Genomic DNA, 20317 nt, shown 5'->3' with positions numbered 1-20317 from the left:
ATGAGCTCAGAGGTAGCCAGGGTGCATACACAGCCTCTGTTCATTCATTTAATACTTGATTAGATGTCAGTGCTGTTGGAGCTACATTTTAGGAAATGACTATTCATAATGGAAGTCCTGGCAATGTTTCCTTATAATCAGCAAAACGGGGTGGAGGGCTCAGCTGTGGCACCCATGCAAAAGGATCTTAATTTATGAGTGGTGTTAACTCTGCCGGCTGCCAGATAGTCAGATACGGGAAGTGATACAGTAAGTCATCGGGGGTGTGCTAGTTTTTCTCTTTTCATTTGACAACCACAGGAAGTGGCCACTCGCCAAGCCATCTGAGGAGAAAGCATCTGATTGCTCTGCTACGTGCACGGTTTCTTGAATAACTCCAAGGGCCTAACAGGAAAGACTGCTGGGCGTGGCGGTGGGCAGGAATGGCAGCGGACAGAGGACGGGGGTCATTAACGGTGTGTATTTAGGCTCATTACAAACAGGCACTGAAGGGCTCCTGGGACTTTTCCAGGTTGGGCTGACCTTCCTTATAAAAAACAGTTTGGGATATTTGAGGGGCAAATGGTGCATGAAGAATTTACCTAATTTCTTTCTTTGTTCATTTCTAGAAAGAGCAATTCAATACAATGAGATTTCCAGTGTTTGATTTTGCATGAAGGCAGAGGCATATTCCAGACTGGGACAGGACTTTGTATCCAGGACAAACTGTTGAGCGTAGAGGGGAGCCTGGTCCTCTCCTTCCTGAAGCCCAGACCCAGACCTGCACTGTGGGGAACCTACCAGGACTTCCTGAGGATAACCCAAGCAAAGAGCCTGGCGAGAGCAGGGGGTATGCGTATCTGGGGAACTTGTCTTTATAGAAGCAATTTCAATGATGCTGTCACATTTTGCTGAAAAAGCTAACTCCTTGAGATGATATTAGGTAACTAAAGCCACAGGCAGTCAGTCCCTTGAATATGCACTGAGAGGGTGTTACAGGAGTGTTTAGGGGAGGTGTTCCCTCTCTTTCTACCCGTGTGACATGGATAGACTGCGATTTGCACCCCCTCCCCCCAGTTCGATCTTTATGTCCTTTTACAGCATGGCCACCATTGTTCTTTGACTTCCTTGAAATGAATATTTTTATGCTCGTCAAAAAATTTTTTTTTAATTAAGAAAAAAAACTTCAGTAGAATTGTTCCCAAACTTTCTTGCATGTGGGAATTACTTGGGGATATTCATAACATTCTGATGCTGGCTCCCATCCTCAGGCATTCCGGGTGTTAAGATTTGTGGGTGTTGACCTGGGAATCAGGATTATGAGACGCTCCCCCAGTGACTGTAACGCACAACAAGGTTTGGGAACCACCACTCTTGTCTTTCACTCTTCATAACATTCCTTGGCACATCTGCTTAAAAATTCCTTGGTGAATTTTTAGCCTTTTTCTAGATCCTTTCCTCCCACTTGATATTCCTGCACCATCTAGGGCTTGTTTGCTCACAGGTGTAGCAGCCCCATGGGATAGGTTGTGCTGCTGTAACATACAGCTCTAACATCTACAATACAGGTTTATTCCTTACTCTGGCTGCATGTCCAGTGTGGGTCAGCAGGGGGCACTGCTCGTGGGAGACCTTTGGAGACCCAGATTGACAAGGTGCTTTGTTTTGACATGTGAGTCTCCATCATCTCAGCTGGAGAACTAGGCAAAGACACACTAGTTCTTAAAGTTTCAGCTGGGGAATCACCCTTCATTTGGGTTCTTGTTTCAAGAGCAAAACAAAAACAAAAACAAAAACATATAGTTTTGCCTCCTGTCAAAAGCATCATGGAAGCATAATCTTATGTTTCTGGAAGCAGGAAATCCAGAAATATCTGGAGAATAGCAACAACTATTACACATAGATTTCTGATTTCACACTCAAAATTCTTTTAGTTTGGCTAGTTCCTTCAAGATTTTTTCCCCTATAACTTTGAGAATTAAGAGATTAAACTTGCCACCTCAAAACAGAAATACTTTCTTGGTCTGGACCCAGGAGGCAGGGTACTCTGCTTTTCTCAGATTCTTTTGTGACTATTTTGGTTTGATTACTCTATTAGTTAGAAATGAATTTTTTCCTCCCAAGTAACAGCAATCCTACTGGTTGGTCTGAAACAGCTTGTGATTTTTATGCCTCACATATCAGAGGTCTGGGTGCCAGCAGTCTAGGGCTGGCCCTGTACTGTTTGGGACTCAGGTCCTCCTGATTTTTTGCTTCACCATCCTTAGTGTTTATGCCTCTGTTTTCATGTTTACTGATCCACATTCATAAGATGGTGGCTGCCTCTTCACACTCCTGATCCAAGATACATGCAGAGAAAAGACAAGGGGAAAGGACACAAAAGGGCCCCATGGTTTCTCTTTGCAAGGCTTTGCCTTTTTATCTGGGAAGGGACCCCTCTCTGGGACTTGTGTGTCTCTCTCATTGGCTAGGGCTGTGGCCCGTGGCCACTCGCAGCTTCAAGACAGCCTGTGTTGTAGAGGAAGGTGAGGAAACTGAGCTAAGCAAGTGGCTTTTCGGGGAGCCAATCTGCAGTTTACACCACCAGGAGGGAGCCGAATTTGTGCTGGAAACTCTAAGCCAAGCCCTTGGGCTGTCACCCCTGAGAAGTCCATAAAACACCCAAGTTGATTTCTGGTAATTTTGTGATCTCAGAAATGGAGCCCAGGCTCATCTAAGCTATGAAACAGTTAAAATGCCTTCTATCATAACATGGGCCTCTACTGAGTAACCTGGGTGGCTCTTCACAATTCACCCCCACCGAGATTTTGGGTCAGGTCATGGTGAGCTACTCAGAGTTAATAGTGAATATCGATAAATGGAAAATGTCTCCATCAAAACAATACATCTGATGCAATTACAATTCAGAGACCTCCTACACTAGAGCTTTATTATATGGAGGCCGATTGGAAACTGGGAAGCTGAGCAGTGAAATTTGAGCATCCTCTGTTGAAGTGAAGTGTAGAATTAAGACAATTACCTTGTACTTCTGCAAGAAGAGGAAGTCTTGTCTCTCTGAAAGTGACCTTCTAGAGTCCTGAACCACTCCCCAGGCCACCAAAGATCCACAGGACTATCACCATCTTTTCCCTGGACTATTGAGTTTTTCATTTTGGAGGAAAGTAGTTCTCAGGAGTTAATGGCTTTAAGATGTGGCCTGGGCTTTTGGCTGGTAGAACTTCAGTGAAAGCAGATGGCCACAATGGTATTAAAAACTAAAGACTGCAGTAAAGCTTTTAATTGAAAACAATTGGACCCTGCTGGATGGTAATTACCTTGGCTGCTTGCAAATAATATCCTGCCCCTGATGCCGTGACAGAAAAGCTGAAACCAAGTGAGCAGGATCTGCTTGATCTGCATCTAATAAGGATGAAACTCTCCAAACTACTTTCTCCAGGGGTCCTCCAGTCAAAAGAGTTAGAAATGAAGAGGAGAATTGGCTGAAGCAAGAACTGTAAAAACGAAGCATTTATTTATAAAACAACTTAATGGAGCCACATTTACTTGGAGAAATTGAAATTACAGCCACTTTCAGGAGGAAACAAAATGAAGATGCTTTCCATACTTCTTTGTTTTCTCAGTTAATGATAGACCCTAATGAGGAAGATGTCTCATCTGGGTGATACCTTTCAGATGTTTGCATGTGAACAGCCACCACGCCTGAGCAGCCACAGGCATCGGGAAGCCTCGGCTGAAGTGGAATGCCCACTTTCTTTTGCTCTTACCGCTTTACCCTCTCAAAGCTACCTTCGGTTCAGGTAACATTTACATGTGGACTATAAATATTCAGGAGGCAGTGATGTAATGCTGCTCTGACGGACTCAGCCCTGGGGGTTAGAAGCATGAGCAAATTTTGGCCACAGTCTCCTTTCTAAATCTAGATGACAGGCGATCTTAGAAGGGATGACATGGGGGAAATGGGGTGGGGAACGGCCTCTATTTTATTTCATTTATGTTTTGGGGAGGAGGTAATTAGGTCTATTGATTTATTTATCTTTAGGGGAAGTCCTGGGGATTGAACCCAGGACCTTGTGCATGCTAAACATGCTCTCTACCACTTGAGCAGGAAGGATCTTAGGAGGCCATGGGTTCAGCAGTTCCCCCGGAAACCACAACCTAAGATTACGCCCAGTGGACCTGGTCGGGGGCCGTGCAATGACTATTCGTTAATGGGCTCCAGGTGGGTCTGTTGAAAAGCCATGATCTAGCCTCGTCTGCAGCGTAGTCAGGTCAGGATTTACATTCCTGGTGGTCATTCCCGGACACCCACATCTCCCGTAGCGAAGAGCGCTTAGCTTCTTCACGCGGACTGCAGGCCAGATAGATTGGAATCACTCGGGCTCGGTGATGACCCTCAGGAGCGCTCACAGAGACATTCCCCTTCGCTTAGCACCTCAGTGGGATCCTGATCTCCACTCCCTGGGAGTCAGGGGCGGCCACATGACTTGCTCTGACCAATGATGTGCAAGGGGTGTGGCCACATGACTCACTCCATCCAATGAGGTACAAGAGGAAGTGGGGTGGGGAGGCTTGTCACTTTCTGTGGGAGATTCAGTGACTCCCATGTCCCCTTTCCGTCTGCCTCTGAGACTGGCCGTGCTCCGGGTCGCAGCTGCCTCACCAGCCGGAGTCCCGGAGTGGGCTGGGCCCCAGCTGACCTCCGCGGGCTGAGCATGACCTCATGGTAATCGCAGCATACCGTCGAGGGCCTGTCTGGCCTAAATCAGTGCTTGGCAGAGCTGGGCGGGTTCCTAGGGGGACACCGACTTCACGGTGAGGCTCTGCTGGGGTGAGGATGGAGCAGAATGAGATACGGGAGTGCAGATATTGAACAGTTAGAGATACTGGGGTGTGGTCTGAGCACCTGCCGCCACTTCCCTAAAGCTCCCGCCAGGTGTGCGGTTTGGGGCCCTAAGCCAGGAGAGACTTCTAATTTCCAGCTGCAGACTCCCCTCACTCCCAGTCCCTGGAGTCGCTTTTCTGGGCAGCACAACGGTGCTTCGCTTTGGGCAGGGTGTGAAAACAAAGCCTACACAAACCAGTGAAACGCTATGGCTGTATTCACATGAAATAGTTATTTAATCACAGTAAAATTTAAAACATCTGTTTTAGCTTCAAGTATAATGTTAGTTTATAGAGCAAAAATGAAACGCAAAAACCAAAACTCAAACAAAAGAGGAAGGACTCATATAAAAGATGTCTTGAAAATAAAAAACCAAAACCCAACTCTCCACTTCCCTATGGCAAATCTGGCTTGGCTGTTTCCGTCTTAGAATATTCTCAGCTGTTTTCAGCAGGTAGGCTGTAAGCTGCTACCCTGGGTGGACACTTACTTTGCTACTTACTATGCTTAATAAGAGCACAATTCTTTGGATTCTGAACTTGGTCTCATTCTTTCTTGGTTTTCAGAGCAGTTAGCTGCTCTTCAGTTCTGGAATGCTCTCCTTTCGAGAGCAGCCAGAATATTTTATCTGTCGGACACTCTATTGGCTGCATGCTCCTGGCACATGGCACCATTCCCGCTCAGGAGGCTGGAGCCTGAAGGGGCCTGTATACACCTGTAGGGAGACAGGGCTTTCCTGTCACATGAGCTAAGTCAGGGACAAGGGAGACCAATAGGGGCCCATGAAAGGATGTAACTGTGTGGGCCCCGGAGCACAGACCACTTCACCGAGAATGAGGACATGGTCTTTCTGCTGCCTCAAACCATGTTCTCTTTGGGACCAAAAGGAGCTCATGCTTCGAATACAATTTTTTTTTTTTTGCATTATGTGACTTCTCAGGTGCCTCCTTCCTCTAGGATTCTATGATGCTTATTTTAAGAATTAGGGGAAGAAGCTGACAGAATGAGTGGGATTGACAAGTGAGTTGAACTGGCTGGAGCAGAGATGCTTTTTTGGGAAAAAATAAAAGATGATCCTGGAGAGACCTACTAGGTAATCACTGGGTAGCATGGCTTAAATGCTAAATTGATGGTTATAGGTTTCAGGCCATAGGATTTCTGACTATAGAAGGCCCTTTGAAATGATGTATTTTAGCCTAATTCTTTTTTTTAAATTGAAGTATGGTTGATTTACAACGTTGAGTTAATTTCTAGCATACAGCACAGTGACTCAGTTATACACACACGTATATATTTCTTTTTGTATTCCTTTTCATTTTAGGCCTTTACAAAGTATTGGATATAGTTCCCCGTGCTGTACAGTAGCTCCTTGTTGTTTACTTATCATATGTATAGTAGTTAGTACCTGCAAATCCCAAACTCCCAATTTTTACATACAGTTTTTGATACAATACAATGGATCATTGTCTTAGTCCTGTTTAAACACGGAAAATGGCAATTTTGGTGACAGTGCCAGAATATGTGAATAAAGAACTATTAATATACTCCTTGACATTGGCTTTTGTTTGAGAAAGATGTAATGGGAAAGCAAGTTAACTTTAAACACCCCATAATTTTTCATGGGCAGTTAAGATAACTGTTTGCTGTTGGTATTATGCTATGTAATTGTACAGTGTAATTGCTTCTTGTAGTCCCTCAGTATCTGTCGTGTAGCATTCTATTTTATAGGTATTTTTAAGGTGTATTTTTTTTTATTGATTTGGCATATGCACAGCAATAAGCTGCTGTTGGATTGATTAGACACTAGAGTGAAGCTGAAACGTTTAGTGCATTGATTCTTAATCTATAAAGCTGTTTATGTACAGCTCTGCATATAGTTATTACCATGGTGTAAGTAACGTTAACATTAAAAAGAACATTTGGGGGGTGAGTGTGTTCCTAGTGGTAAATTTAAAATCCTGTGGTTAGATCTTTCAAGACACTGCCCAGGTAAGTCTAGGTCAGTGGTAGAAAACATAAAGCTATGCCCAGTGGATCGCCTTCTAGGCAGGGACAGTGCAGGTTTATACCCCTGTCAGGCCTGACACAGTGCTTGATTGATGTTGGTTGACTGAGTGGTTCTAGGGGGGTTATTGTTGAATCTTCCAGAAGCTAACACAGTCAAATGTTGCATTTCCTCCCCCTTTATTTTCCTTGAGCAAAAACGGAATGATACTGGTTGCCTCTCTGAGAAAAAGCATGGCACACGCTAAGAAGTGATTTGGGCTGTCTCAGTGGTTCCTTGGTAGAGGCCTCTTGCAGTTTTTTTGTCTTCTTTAGTGTTTTATTGATGATTTTCTCACGGTTGCTACAATTTATATATGTAGATAGTGTCTGCCTTTAGACATTATTCTATTTTAACCAGCCACTGTTCCTTTTTTCTGTTCTGCTTCCATCGGTGACTGATGGTAATATGGAGGTCAGACTAAACTGAATTGTGGGGATGAACGGCAAGAGAAGTCTCTTAGGATGGAATGGAGGCTCGTTCTTGGAAATGACATGAACATTTCAGAGTAACTGGGGACCATTTCGTGCATTGGTTCCTAAGGTTTTGAAATGTTCTCACTTTCTTTTTCCACATTTTGACTTGGTGAGTGAACATCAGGGTGAAGAGAGGAAAGATGGCTTGTGCCTAGAGACAGGAAGGTGCATGGAGGCCTGGCCTGGGGCAGATCTAGTCTCTCTGGGTCTCAGCAAACTTACAGATGGATGCTGGCCGGTAAATGGCTGGAGGAGCCTGGTTTCGTTCATCACTGTTGGCGGTGGTTGACTGAAGAAGCCTGGAAACATTATTCACCGCTCGCTATAAAGTGAATAATTTACTCCCTTCCCTCTGATAGAATGAAATCTGTAAAGCCTTTGGGACTCTTTGGATAAAGTGCTCTACAAACATGTCAGATGAGTTTTGGCTTTATTACAGGGGAGCCTGGTTGGGATGGAAAATGGGAGTTAAGTTAAACATAAGGATTTATTGCCTAAGGGAGCTGCTTTTAACATAATTGTTTTAAGAAACAAATATGTGCTAAAGGAGTTAAAATCATCTGCAGGGTGTCAATTTTATTTGATATGTCTACATTTGAATGCAGGTGCAACTCATGTTTTTGTAAATAATTAATATTGTATCTGTTGCCTTGTGAAATCCCGTGCCATCACTTGAATGCAGTGATTTTTACTCATGATCTCAGCTAAGCCTCTAGTCACAGCCTTACAGGTGTGCGCAGCAAGCGCCCGGCAGCAGTCGCTGAAGTTCTGCTGGAAACTGGGAAGGCGGGTGGTGTGTGCACACGGGAGTGATTAACTGCTGTGAGGAGAGGGAGTGGGGGAAGGAGGCTGAGGACCGAGGGCTGGAATTCCGTGAGGAATTTGGTCCCCAAGTTCTCCATTTCCTCCTTAAAGAAGAGTTTGACTCTGGTTGTAGGCCACGGTGAATGATGTTGAAATGCCAGTTGTGTTGTTGATCGGGAAGGGAAGGTGACAGACCATTTTGGACTCCTTGGAGAGTGGTGTGTTGTGTTAATGTCCAAGATGGAGGCGGCCCTCAACTGCGGGAACTGAGAAGAGTAACAATAGGAGATGTTCTGAATGAGTTCAACCCATGGCCTGGCAGCATGATTCCGAGTAGTTAAGAGCTCTTCCCTTCTTCTCGTCCTGCTTTTTTCCTTCCTTCCTCCCTCCCTTTATCTCCCTCCTTTCTTTCTCTCTCTCTTCCCTCCCTCCCCCTTTATCTTTCTTTTCCTTTCTTCTTTTTTCTCTTTCTTTCTTTCTTTCTTTTCTTTTTCTCTTTCTTTCTTTCTTTCTTTTCTTTTTTTCTTTCTTTCTTTCTTTCTTTTCTTTCTTTCTTTCTTTCTTTCTTTCTTTCTTTCTTTCTTTCTTTCTTTCTTTCTTTCTTTCTTTCTTTCTTTCTTTCTTTCTTTCTTTCTTTCTTTCTTTCTTTCTTTCTTTCTTTCTTTCTTTCTTTCTTTCTTTCTCTTTCTTTCTTTCTCTTTTTTTCCCTGTGGCTGCTACCATTGATCAGTTAAATTATCTGATTAGATGATACTCATAGGGGACACTGACTGGATCTGGGTCCATAACTGAGTGTCCGTCTGGTCAAGTGAAGGAAACATTCTGACCTACAGACCAGGGTATTTACGTATTTAAACAGGCTAGAGAACTTTCTCAATTTTATAGTTTTTTCCTTTTCTCAGCTTATTTGTTATTAAAGCAGGTTTTTATCTACTACTATACATTATGTATTATATAATACATATAATTATATATTTATTATGTATTTTTGTATTATTTATTTATATGATTTTTATATATTAATTTGTGTATAATATCTATTATGATCTATTATTTATACATTATTTATTAGAATTATATAACAGGGCATGAAAGGTGACTGCAGCTTCGAATCATTCATCGGTCTGGCAGCTGACAGCTCTGCTCCTTTGCCGTCTCCCGAGGGTAATGGAACATTTAGACAAAATATAAACATGCCACTTTCTTTCAAAGCAATAATTATTATCAAGCAATTTATTTTATTTACTCATGATGCATGCAGAGCTGAGCAGTGCCGAAGTGATTACTTAGTTTTTGAAAACACCTTGAACGTGTCTTCCGCCTGTAACCTCTCCACGTTGTTGTCTCCGGGGCGAGCCAGGCTCCAGGGCCGTTGACCTGGGTCTGACTGCAGTGCCACTCATACTGCTCTACAAGATCATGTGTGTGGCGACTTGAGATTCAAATTCAGTTAAACTGATTGAGAATTACTGGGCAAGTGGCCATCTGCCTGAGTGTCTGACTCCCAGATGACTAACCTCGCTAACTGCAGAAGTTCTTTGGGTGCTCAGTGGATGCCTGAGTGTGGATGACTAATTCAGGGTGCAGGTTTATCAGCTTTGTACCATAGCTTTGCTTGAATGCTGGTAAGAAAACCTGTGGTTTGTCCTGACATGTTCACCGTTTGCTGTTGAAGCAGGTTTCCTCTTATCTTTGATGATTTTTAGAAGAGAAAGGCTGTGAAGCTTTGCTTGGGTAGTTGGTTTAAAACAGATTATTATCTTTTACACTAAACACAGAGCAGGTAAGAATGGTTTCCTGAAACATCTGGTTTGGGGCACTGGCCTCAGGCTCCAACATTCATGTGCATAATAAAATTATGCTTAATAATCACCTCTGTAGTCATGCTGGAGAAAGGTTTAAGCAGAAAAACATCAAGAAATGCAACAAAATGGTTGACTAAAAGGTTGACTAACAGGTTGACTAACAAAAGATTCCCTTGCCTCTGTTCCTGTGCAGCTAATGGGGTAAGGGGTTATGTCCTCATGGACAAGGACTATTGCATGCCTTACTTAGCATAGTACTTAGCACAGTAGTTAGTATGCTGTGGGCAGGAAGAAAATGTTTGTTGAATGAATAACTAAAAAGGTCGGAAGATAGAACAACAACAAGCAATGTTCTCTGAGAGACTGACTGCTCATTTCAACACTGCAAAATAGCAGTAGCCACAGACCAAGTGCAGAAAATATGCAGAGGCTTCCTTGCAATTTTGCCACATGAAGAGTGGGGTGGGCTGAATTTGAAGATGAACCCAGTGACCCACACCCTTGTATAATTCCATCCCCTTGAGGGAATTTAGCTTGCTTCTACCTAATAAAATATGGCAAAAGTGAAGGGATTTTTTCAGATGTAGTTAAGGTCCCTAATCAGTCTTAAATCAAAAGGGAGACTATTCTGTGTGGGCCTGGCCCAATCAGGTGCGCCTTTTCAAAGAAATTCTAGAGGTCAGAGACAATCCCTCCTGCTGGCCTTGAAGGAGCAAGCTACCATTTCTGTGGCTGTAACAAAATGGATTCTGCCGATGACCATGTGAACTTGGCAAAGAACCCAGGGCTCAGATGAGTCTCCAGCCTTGGCCAGCACTTTGATTCCAGCCTTGTAAGATCCTGAGCAGAGACTCCAGCTAAGCAGTGCCTGGACTCATGACCCACAGAAACCATGAGCTATTAATGTATGTTGTTTTAAGTCACTAAACTTTTTGTAATTTGTTATACAACAATAGGAAACTAATACAAAGGGTGACTGAATATATGTGTGTGTGTGTATATATATATATATATAGCTATGTTGTATTTCAGTGCTGTGTATCTAGTGTGTGATATGCTAATTATAAGCTGAAATCTGTGTTCCCTTGCTCATTAAATATCACCCTGTATGTAGGATCTTGAGCCAAATGAAGATTTTGGGAAGAGATTTGCTTTCCTTTTCTGAGATTACACAAGCTCCCAGGCAGCTTCATTGACCTCTTCAGACTTCAGTAAACTGGCACATACAACAGCCTTAAAAGAGTTTAACAAAAATTCTGTCATCTTTCTAAAAACTGTCACTTGCCCGTAGAACGCTTACACTTCTTCATGTGCAGTATCTGTAGTTTTAGTGCTGCTCCAGCTGATGGCAACGAGGATCATTCTTGTGCCAGTGGGCACCTTGTCTGATTTGACAGCAAAATGGAACTTAAACAAATTGTTCTGTCTTGATTCTTGTGAAGTTTGGGAAGATCTGTGTTCTAATTTTAGGCATTTTCAGTGTTTGTGTGAGAAGTGGTCACAGCTCAGTGGAAATAAGTGGTGATGGGTGTGTTAGGTGAGGGGTGTGTGTGTAAATTCACTCTCAGCCCTCCTTGATTATTTTAGTGAAATAAATTAGTTTTCACTAATTAGATGCACTGGTGTGAAATTTGGAGGCTGTTAGTGAAGCAGAGGCAATTTTCTTGCCCCCTTTTTGCTGTTTGGGTGTTTTTTGTCATGTTCCAGTGTCCATGCCCAGGTCCTGGGTCACAGGAGGCCATTGTGGTCATGGCTGTGACATCAGCATCCTGGTTCTCTGATGGCAGCTGCAGTGGTGGCTTCAGAAGAAGCTCCCCTTGGCATAATTCTAAAGTGTTATGAGAGGCATATTCACAAGTCCAACCTGGTAAGGCCCTTTCAGACCCTTTAGCAACATTTAGGCCCTAATTCCGTGCACTACATCCCTTATAGCTTGAAACACCGTCAGTGAGTTCCACGAACCTTGACGCACATGCCTGGGTTTGTCTGAGTACTGGTTTTTTGTTTTTTGTTTTTTGTTTTTTTTTTAAGATATGCATCATCTCTTTTTGAAAAATCTTGCAAGAGAATGATCCATGATTTAAGCCCTTGAGAAAACGCAGCTTTGTTTTTTCAGTTCCTTTTTTTTGGGGGTGTCTTCAATTTTTCTTTTATTAATTTCAGCTCTTACTTTTTACTGTATCTTCCCTTCTACATTTTTAAATGTTTTATTCTGTTCTTCATTGTATAGTTACTTACGTTGTATACTTAGTTCGTTAACTTTCAGCCCTTTTAAGGCTTTTTTCTCCCCTAAAGCAAGCATTTAAGTCTATAAATTTCTCTTTAAGTGATATATGGCTGCAAGACATGAGTTTTGATATGAAATGTATTTATTATTGTTTAGTTTGGAGTGTTTTTACTTTAAATTATGGTTTCTTTAAGGCCATTTAAAAGGTATTTTTAACTTCACACACGTACAGAGGGTTTACAAGATCTTTTTAATATTGATTTCTGACTTATTTACACTGGGCTAGAGAATGTGGTTTGTATGTTAAAACTTTTTAGAGGTGTGTTTAGGCTTAGCTTATGACCCAGAATATGGTCAGATTTTATAAATGTGCCACATGTGCTTGAAACAATTTCTGCAATTTTAGGAAACAAGTCAAGATAGTTAATTGTGTTATTCACCTATTCTATTTTTTTTCTGATTTTAAAAAATTGCTTGGCCTATTAATTATTTAGTAAAGAATGTAAAAAATATTCCTCTATATTAGTAGTTTTGTCAGTTTCTATTGAAGTCCTGCCATTTAAAAATATATTTTTGAAGTTATATTAATAATAAGTGCATACAAGTTTAAGGTTTTTCTATCCTTTTGGTAGAATTGATAATACAACTGATCATTTTATTGTGGACTAGTGACCCCATTTATCGCTACTGTTTATTGCTTTAAAGACTATTTTTCCTATTATTAATGTCAACTGTCTTTTGGTTAGTATTTTTTATGTGTATCTCTTAATTTTCAGCTCTTCTGAGTCTTTAAGTCCTAGGCGTATCTCCAGTGTAATATATATATATGTGTGTGTGTGTGTATATATACACATATATATACATATATATAAATCCTGTCTGATAATATGTGCCTTTTCACTGATGAGTTTAATCCATTTACATTTATTGTGATTATTGATATATTGTATTTCTTTCTAACACCTTATTTTTGTGCTTTCTATTCACTCTGTTTTGCTTGTTTGTTTTGTTTTGTTTTTTAGTACTTTTCTTCTTCTTTCTTGCCTACTTTTGCATTGACTGGGATTTTCCTCCTTACTATAATTTTCCCTTTGCTGGTTGGAAGTAATGTATTATCTTGTAGTAGTTTCCCTAAAAATTAAAATATAAAGTTAACAAAATCTAAAGTCAATTAATAGATTTACTTTCTTTCTAAAGCAGACAAGAATGTTAGAATGACTTAATTTTAATCATACCCCTGCCAATTAACATATTATTGTTCTTAGTATTTTGGAATTTATTTTCCTACTCAGAATTTGTTGGGCTTCCTGAATCTGAAGATTTATGTTTATCATTAATTTGGAAAAATTCTCAATCATTATCTCTTCCAATATTTCTTCTTCCCCATTGTATTATCTCCTTCATAAACTTCAACTGGATGTATGGTAGACTTTATGACCTAATCTCACAATTCCTCTTTAATATTTCCTTTCTTTTATATCTCTATGATTCATTCTGTGATATTTTTTTCAAATATATATTCCAGTTCACTGATTTTCTCTTTAAAGATATTTAGTCTTCTGTTTTAATCTAACATTTGCCTTTCTAACTTTATCATCTTATTTTATCTTAAAATTTTTCCAAACTTAGAAAATTTATTTGGTTCTTTTTCAAATAATAAGTTTTTAAGTAGTCTTGCATTGTGAGTTTGATGTCTTCTCTAATTTGTTCAAACATAGTAGCTGTGTATTTTATGTACTGTATTTGGTAATTCTAGGGGAGTTTGCTTTTGGTATTCATTGATTCTGTTGATTCTTTTTCATGGTGGCTTGTACCCTTGAATGTCTTACCTGATTTTGCATTGCAAAATATATTACTTGGAAATTTATGTTTAAGAATTCCTTGAGATCTAGGATTAAGGTTCTTGCCCTGTTCCTGTGGACACAAACACCATGGGTTATGGGAGATACACAGGTAGTGTGATCCTGACTCCAAATGCAGTGAGAGCCAGAATGTGGTTAGGAAGGAATCCGCAGAGTGGAACTTTCCTCACTCCCTCAACCCCAGTGTGGAAGCAGTCTTTTCATACTGTCTCCTTCTTGGGGACGTTCTTTTCAGCAGGTCTTGGTACTCATCATGTGCTGGTCTCCCTCGGATTTAATGCCTTATGTAGAGCCTCGACTTGCCCTTCTTTTCCCTGCACAGCCCCCTAGATGAGCAGAATGGTGTATCTTCCAGCCTTAGCCTTTGCTTACCAGTCTCTGCTCAGATTTGTTATTATTTTTGGCATGTGATAATTCAGTTTAAGTTCTTACCAAGCTACCTATAAAAAGATTTAAAAATGAATATTACAGATATGTCAATTTTAATAGTTTTGTTATCTGGCTACTTTTGAATATATGCCATTAGTTTTCATAACAAAAATGGAAGGTACTGGAGAGCTACCTGTTCACCTGATCCAGATACTTAGATTGTAAATTCCTGAGAGTTTTTCTATTGTAGGTCCTCCAGAAGAAAATCAAAAGGATCCTGTGAGAGACTGCTGCAACAGGAGGCCCCTCTACTCTGTTCTTACTGATTTGGTCTCCTCGGTTACAAGTCTGCTTAGAGAAAATAAAAGTCATCATAACATAAAAATAGTCACTAATCAACAAAAATGACCAGTACTCTTGGAAACGACGTTCCTTATTTTATCATGGTCCTTAGTACATCAGACATTGTTCTGCATACAAAACATTTGCAAAATGAAATCGGGGTCTTGCAATAGAGGCGGGATTATGTGAAGCTGATGAAAATGATGGTGGGGAGCTGTTCCAATCTAGTGATAGGCCTTGAAAAGCGAGCATCTAGCTGATAGAGCTGTTTCAGCTGACAAGTGACAAGTAGCCCGCTGACAAGGACGGTCACATGGTACATGTTCTAAAGGATCATGAGGGACCCTTGGAAGCAGTGATGAAGTGCTCTGACTTTTGCAAAACTGAGCCTCTTTTGATTGTACCAAGGAAGTTGAATATAAAAGATAGGTATCATATTGTGACATCTCCCTCCATTGATGCTTGATGCGTTGTTTGTTTAACAATAACCTGAAATGATGTTACATGTAAACAAAACAGATTTGTGTTTGTGGTTTTCAGTTCAAGATAAACCCCAGTCTACTGGTTTTTATCGCTATGAAATACTGGCTTCTGTTTTATGTGACTTCACTGCGCCAGCTTCTCTTCCTGTACCGACTTAATGATAACAAGGCCTCCTGGGTGACAGGTCACACCCAGCTCGGGTCTGGTGCGAACTCCTGAGTCCTTCACACGGAGGAAGTGGCGAAAGCCCCGGGCAGCCGGCGAGCGCGCTTGCCACTCTGGGCTGCGCTCCTCTTCCTCCCCCGCGTGCTCCAGGCTGGGGCGGCCCTTTCCTCTGCGTTGCCTGCAGCTCTGCACTCGGAGGGCCACCTCCTTGTCCAAGGCCCTTTATGACCTTTGAGGGGAAATCAGCGTCTGCACTGATAAATATTCAACACTTATTCAGAATAGTAAGCATCTCCTGGTGGGGTTCTTGAGGCTGCTAGTCTGGTATGAGCTGTAAATTGTCCCACTGCTTCCTTTTAGCGCTGGCAATGCCTTTTTCTCAGCGTGGGGCTATAGATCTGGTCCAGCACTTTGGCAGTGTCAGCTTGTAGTGTTCTGTCCCTTGTTGCCCTGCTGGGGTAATGGAGAACATTTTCTCTTATTCCCAGGTTGATGGGAAGAATAACTGCTAGCTGGGATTCACACTGACTTTCCAAATTGGGCAGAGATCCACCCAAAGTCTTGACCCTTCCCGAGCACGTAGCAGAAAAGCTATGATACCCGTTGGGTGCCTCTGTTACTCTCCTAATGACCAATATGACAGACATTGTAATCGTTGAGAGTAGAGACTCAGGGGCCAGAGAGCCTGCATCTGAATCCCAGGCCCGCCTCTCCTTGGGGCATGGCTTGGAGAAGGGACTCAACCTCCCAGCACTTTTGTTACCTCATTTGCATAAGGAGCATCATTATGGTTCCTACCTAATAAAAAATGGTGCCTAATACCATTTTTGTAATGAGGACAAAAATGAATTATCATTTGGGATGTGCTACGTAAATGTCCATTAAGTGTTTTCTACAATAAATTGTGTAGACCCCGTCACACTGAAAATGAATTAATTCTGAGACTGTAGGCATAAAATGACACAGAGCAGCTCAGAGGAGCATATGCAGGGTATGTGTGGTTGAAGACGATTCTGAGTTAAGGACTACTCAGCCCCGTTAAACCTTCTTCAAATGTCAGCGCTCAATATTGGCACAGAGAAAGCACACGGATATTTGCCGGGCTTGAGGATTCTAAATTATTCATGAAGGCTTTGCGATCTTGAATCCTTTAATTCCATCACATCTCTAGTACAAAAGGCAAAACCAATGAAACCAATGTTTTCTGGTTGTAGATTTTGTAAAATAAAATCCTTCAGCTGTGCCAGACGGGTGAGGCTTTTTTTTTTTTTTTTTTTTTTTTAATATAGAGCATCAGCTGCTGTATCTGTTTCTTCAATTAAAGCCTAGCATTGGAGAAACACCAGGAGAAACCTAACTCCATGGAAGAAAAAACCACGAACAAAGGTGTTTTAATCTCTGGATGTGGTATTAAGCTTGTGAGACTGTGCTTTGGGATTTCTATACAAAGACTGAAGACGGTAAATTAATTCTTCCCTAAGTGAAGCAGTGCTATCTAGTACCTAGTTTGGAAGACTTGAATTTGGGGGTTTTCTTGTTAACCAAGTGCCGTTATCATGTTCCTGGCCTTTGTGCCTTTTCTTTCCCATGCTGCTATCCCCTCCTGTCTGTCCTTCTGTCCTCTTCTCCACCCCTCCACCCCCACCCATTCTCGAAGCCCCGGAGAGGAACAGATTTCACTCCTCCCCAGGGCATCTCTCCAGACTGACCCAAGGGGCAGTGATCTCTCCGCATCTGAGCTCTCCAGGTACCATTTTCTATTCTTTTCTTTTGACATGTAGATGCATGGTTGGCTACTGTCTGTCTGTCTGACATTTTCAGCAAGAATGCAATTTCAGCAAGGAGGGAATTCTATTTCCATTTCCGCACAGTGCCAAACACAACAGATGCTAAATAAATAGCTACCAAGGGGCTGGATCCTTGGATCCTCAACTCTAATCCTGGCTCTGCAACAACCTGTTAAAGTAGCTTTTGTCATATTAGCCATGTGCACTGTCTCACCTGAGTCCCTTAAATAACAGTAATAATAATTATTAAATAGAAAGCACTCACTGAGTGCTTGCTCTGTTTCAATATTGTTCTCAGCATTTTACGTGTGTCAGCTGGTTTAACCCTGGTAATCCATCTATAAAGTACATAGCATCATTTTGTAGGTGGGGAGACTGAGGCACGGAGCAGCTGAGTAGCTTGTGTACAGACACAGCATGAGCCAGAGTCAGACCCAGGCAGCCTGTGCCTCAGTCTCTCGCCTACGTTAGCAGTAATAACCCCCCATGGTGGTGTGTCAACCTGGTGAGGCTGCAGTCCCGGTTGTTCAATCAAACGCTGGTCTCCGTGTGGCTGCGAAGGGATTCTGAAGTGTTATCAAAGTCCTTTCTCAGCTGACTTTAAGTAAGGGAGGTGATCTTGGAGGATCTGACTGAATCCACTGGTTTAAAATCAGGGCTGAGGCTTCCTCAGAGAAAGAAGAAACCCTGTCTGTGCCGTGGAGCTCCATCCTGCCGGGATCCCGCATGTGTCTCGTCCTGGTTCTGCTCCCCTCTCTGGACCCCCACTGAGACGTGCCAGGAGGCCCACTTCATGCTCCATTTTAGTTACAGCTGCCACCACCCCGCTGCCCAGGACTCACGGAGCCCTTCTAGGTTCTCCCGCACCCCTCCCGGCTGCTGGTGGACATCCTCCCTCCCTCCGAGGTCTGGCGCCGATGCCACACCAGACAGAACAAGCACTGCCTCTCCAGCAGCGCCCACGGCTGATTTCCAGGACTTAGAACACTCTTCTCTGCGTTGCTGCCAACCCATCCCCCCACTCAGTGGCCAGGAAGCAGCCCGAGGGCAGCGGTCAGGCTCACATCTACCTTCAGTCGAGAGCCATGCCAGCCTAGGCGTGTCCATTTGTGGATACAAAGGATTAACCTTTCCTTGGGCCAAGCTGAAAGGTGATGCCTTCCTGCTGCGGTGGTCAGGACACTTGCTTTCCTTACTGGGGTGCTGATAAATGCTTTTAAACCTAGGAGACCACACAGCTAGAAACATTAGAGTTATGGTAAGTGGTGATGTTCATACTAATGATTAACTTTAAAAATGTTTCCTCTTTAACTGCCATGCTTAAATCTTTCCCTCCTAAATTAAAATACGCTACATATCCACAAATTTCAGAAAGAATGTGTGTGTGTGTTATCTGGGTACAACCATTCATGAGTAATTTACACCTGCATGTGTACACGTCCACTCACAGTGACCAGGGATGATTGTGCGTCTGTAGAAATAACTAGATTGGAGGAAACTTTCTTCAGAATATCCAGGCCCCCAATTCACTGAAATATCATCAAGGGAATGTTCCAATTCCTTCTCTATGTTCTGTCCTTTGTCCCTTTGGCTAAACAAACAAGCAAAAAATGACTTCCGGGAAATGACTGGAATAAAATTCAGAGCGTATTTACGCGCAGCCCAGTTTGGTAATTCTGTTCCCGGAAATGGCAGGTGGCAGCGTGAGGGCGTTCAGAGAGCAGGGGCCCAGCCAGGCCGGAGAGGCAGTGCTGGCAGCGGCTTGGCTTTGATGGCGTTCCAGGGCAGAGCTGCTCGGTGCTGGGTCCAGGGACGGAGGGATGTGCGGGGCCCGCGTCTGTAGGTGTGGCCGCTCCGCAGGGACCCCGCTGTGAACACGGGCGAGTTCAGCCTCCAATGCAGAGGACAGACGTGGACCTGGCAGTGTGGCTGTGGATGCAGCTCCAGGCGGTGTCTGACGATGCCTGCGGCCCGTGCGCTGAGTGTGGGGACCACTGGACCTCCTCCCGGAGCTCCGGGTCTCTAATAGAAGTGCTCGGGTGGGAGTTCTTTCAGACAAACCAGCTGGAGAGTGAGGGTGATGGTTTGAGGGTGAGGCTTTGAGAAAGTAGCGTTGGTGAGACTCGATTTTCAGTTTAATTCAGTGGTTTTCTTACAAATACAAGAAATCAAACACCATCTGTTCTTCTGCTTACCCAGCACATAGTTATATTCAGGTAGGGTTGTGTGTGCATGTGTGTAAATTTAACAGCCAAAGGTGGGGCCATTTGATTTGAAGTTCAATTCTTGTCATTTCTAAGGCCTAATTTATTTCCGTATTTCCTAGAGATAACTGAGACTTTTTTTAATCATTGGAGAAAGAAAGGATTTTCCTTATTAACATTCCCATGTTTTAAAAGCACAGGCGATCTCAGTGGAAAGCATTTACATAAATGCTCTCTCTACACTGAGGCTCACTCTCAACATTTCCTATTCAAGCCGTTTTATACCAAAATGCTTCTGTTCGTTTTGAGGGCCACTAGTTTTTTTAAGAGATTGCTCAACCCTGTGTTCTTAAGGGCATGGACACTTTGAGAAAGAAGGTTACTTCTTTTCCTTTTTGGAACCGGTGGCGCAGGTGGAGCTGAAGAAAGTTGGCGCAAACCCCGTGTGTTCTCTGTCTTGGAGTTGGAAGATTTCCCCGGGTTGTAGGTGGGAAACCTGCAGGGGCTTAAGAGACTGGTCTGAATGCTCATGGCCCCCTGGGTGAGGGCAGGCAAGCCCCAGTGAATGAATCAAAGACCTGGTTTTCTTCCTGTGGTAACAGGTTTTATTTTGCATTCTCACATCCAGCCTTAAAGAGTCTGTTGTGGTTTCTGGACGGGAACGCAGTGCAGGGCCTGGGAAACGCGTTCTTGGCAGGGGGAGTGAGGAGGAAACAGATCGTGCACCTTTTTTATCCCATTGTTCCAGGGAGGACATGAGGGCCCCCGACATGGCTGTTAGGAAAGAAACTTCACAGCACTCCACTGAGCACCGAGAAAGCTCGAGATGAAAGGTCCCCAGGGAACGCAGCATCTCTAAATGTGACTGAAATGGAGCAAACTGAAATC

Source organism: Camelus dromedarius, chromosome 6 (assembly GCF_036321535.1).
Source record: "Camelus dromedarius isolate mCamDro1 chromosome 6, mCamDro1.pat, whole genome shotgun sequence".
Taxonomy (NCBI): domain Eukaryota; kingdom Metazoa; phylum Chordata; class Mammalia; order Artiodactyla; family Camelidae; genus Camelus; species Camelus dromedarius.
The sequence above is the reverse complement of the archived record's forward strand: the minus strand, read 5'-3'. Positions refer to the sequence as shown.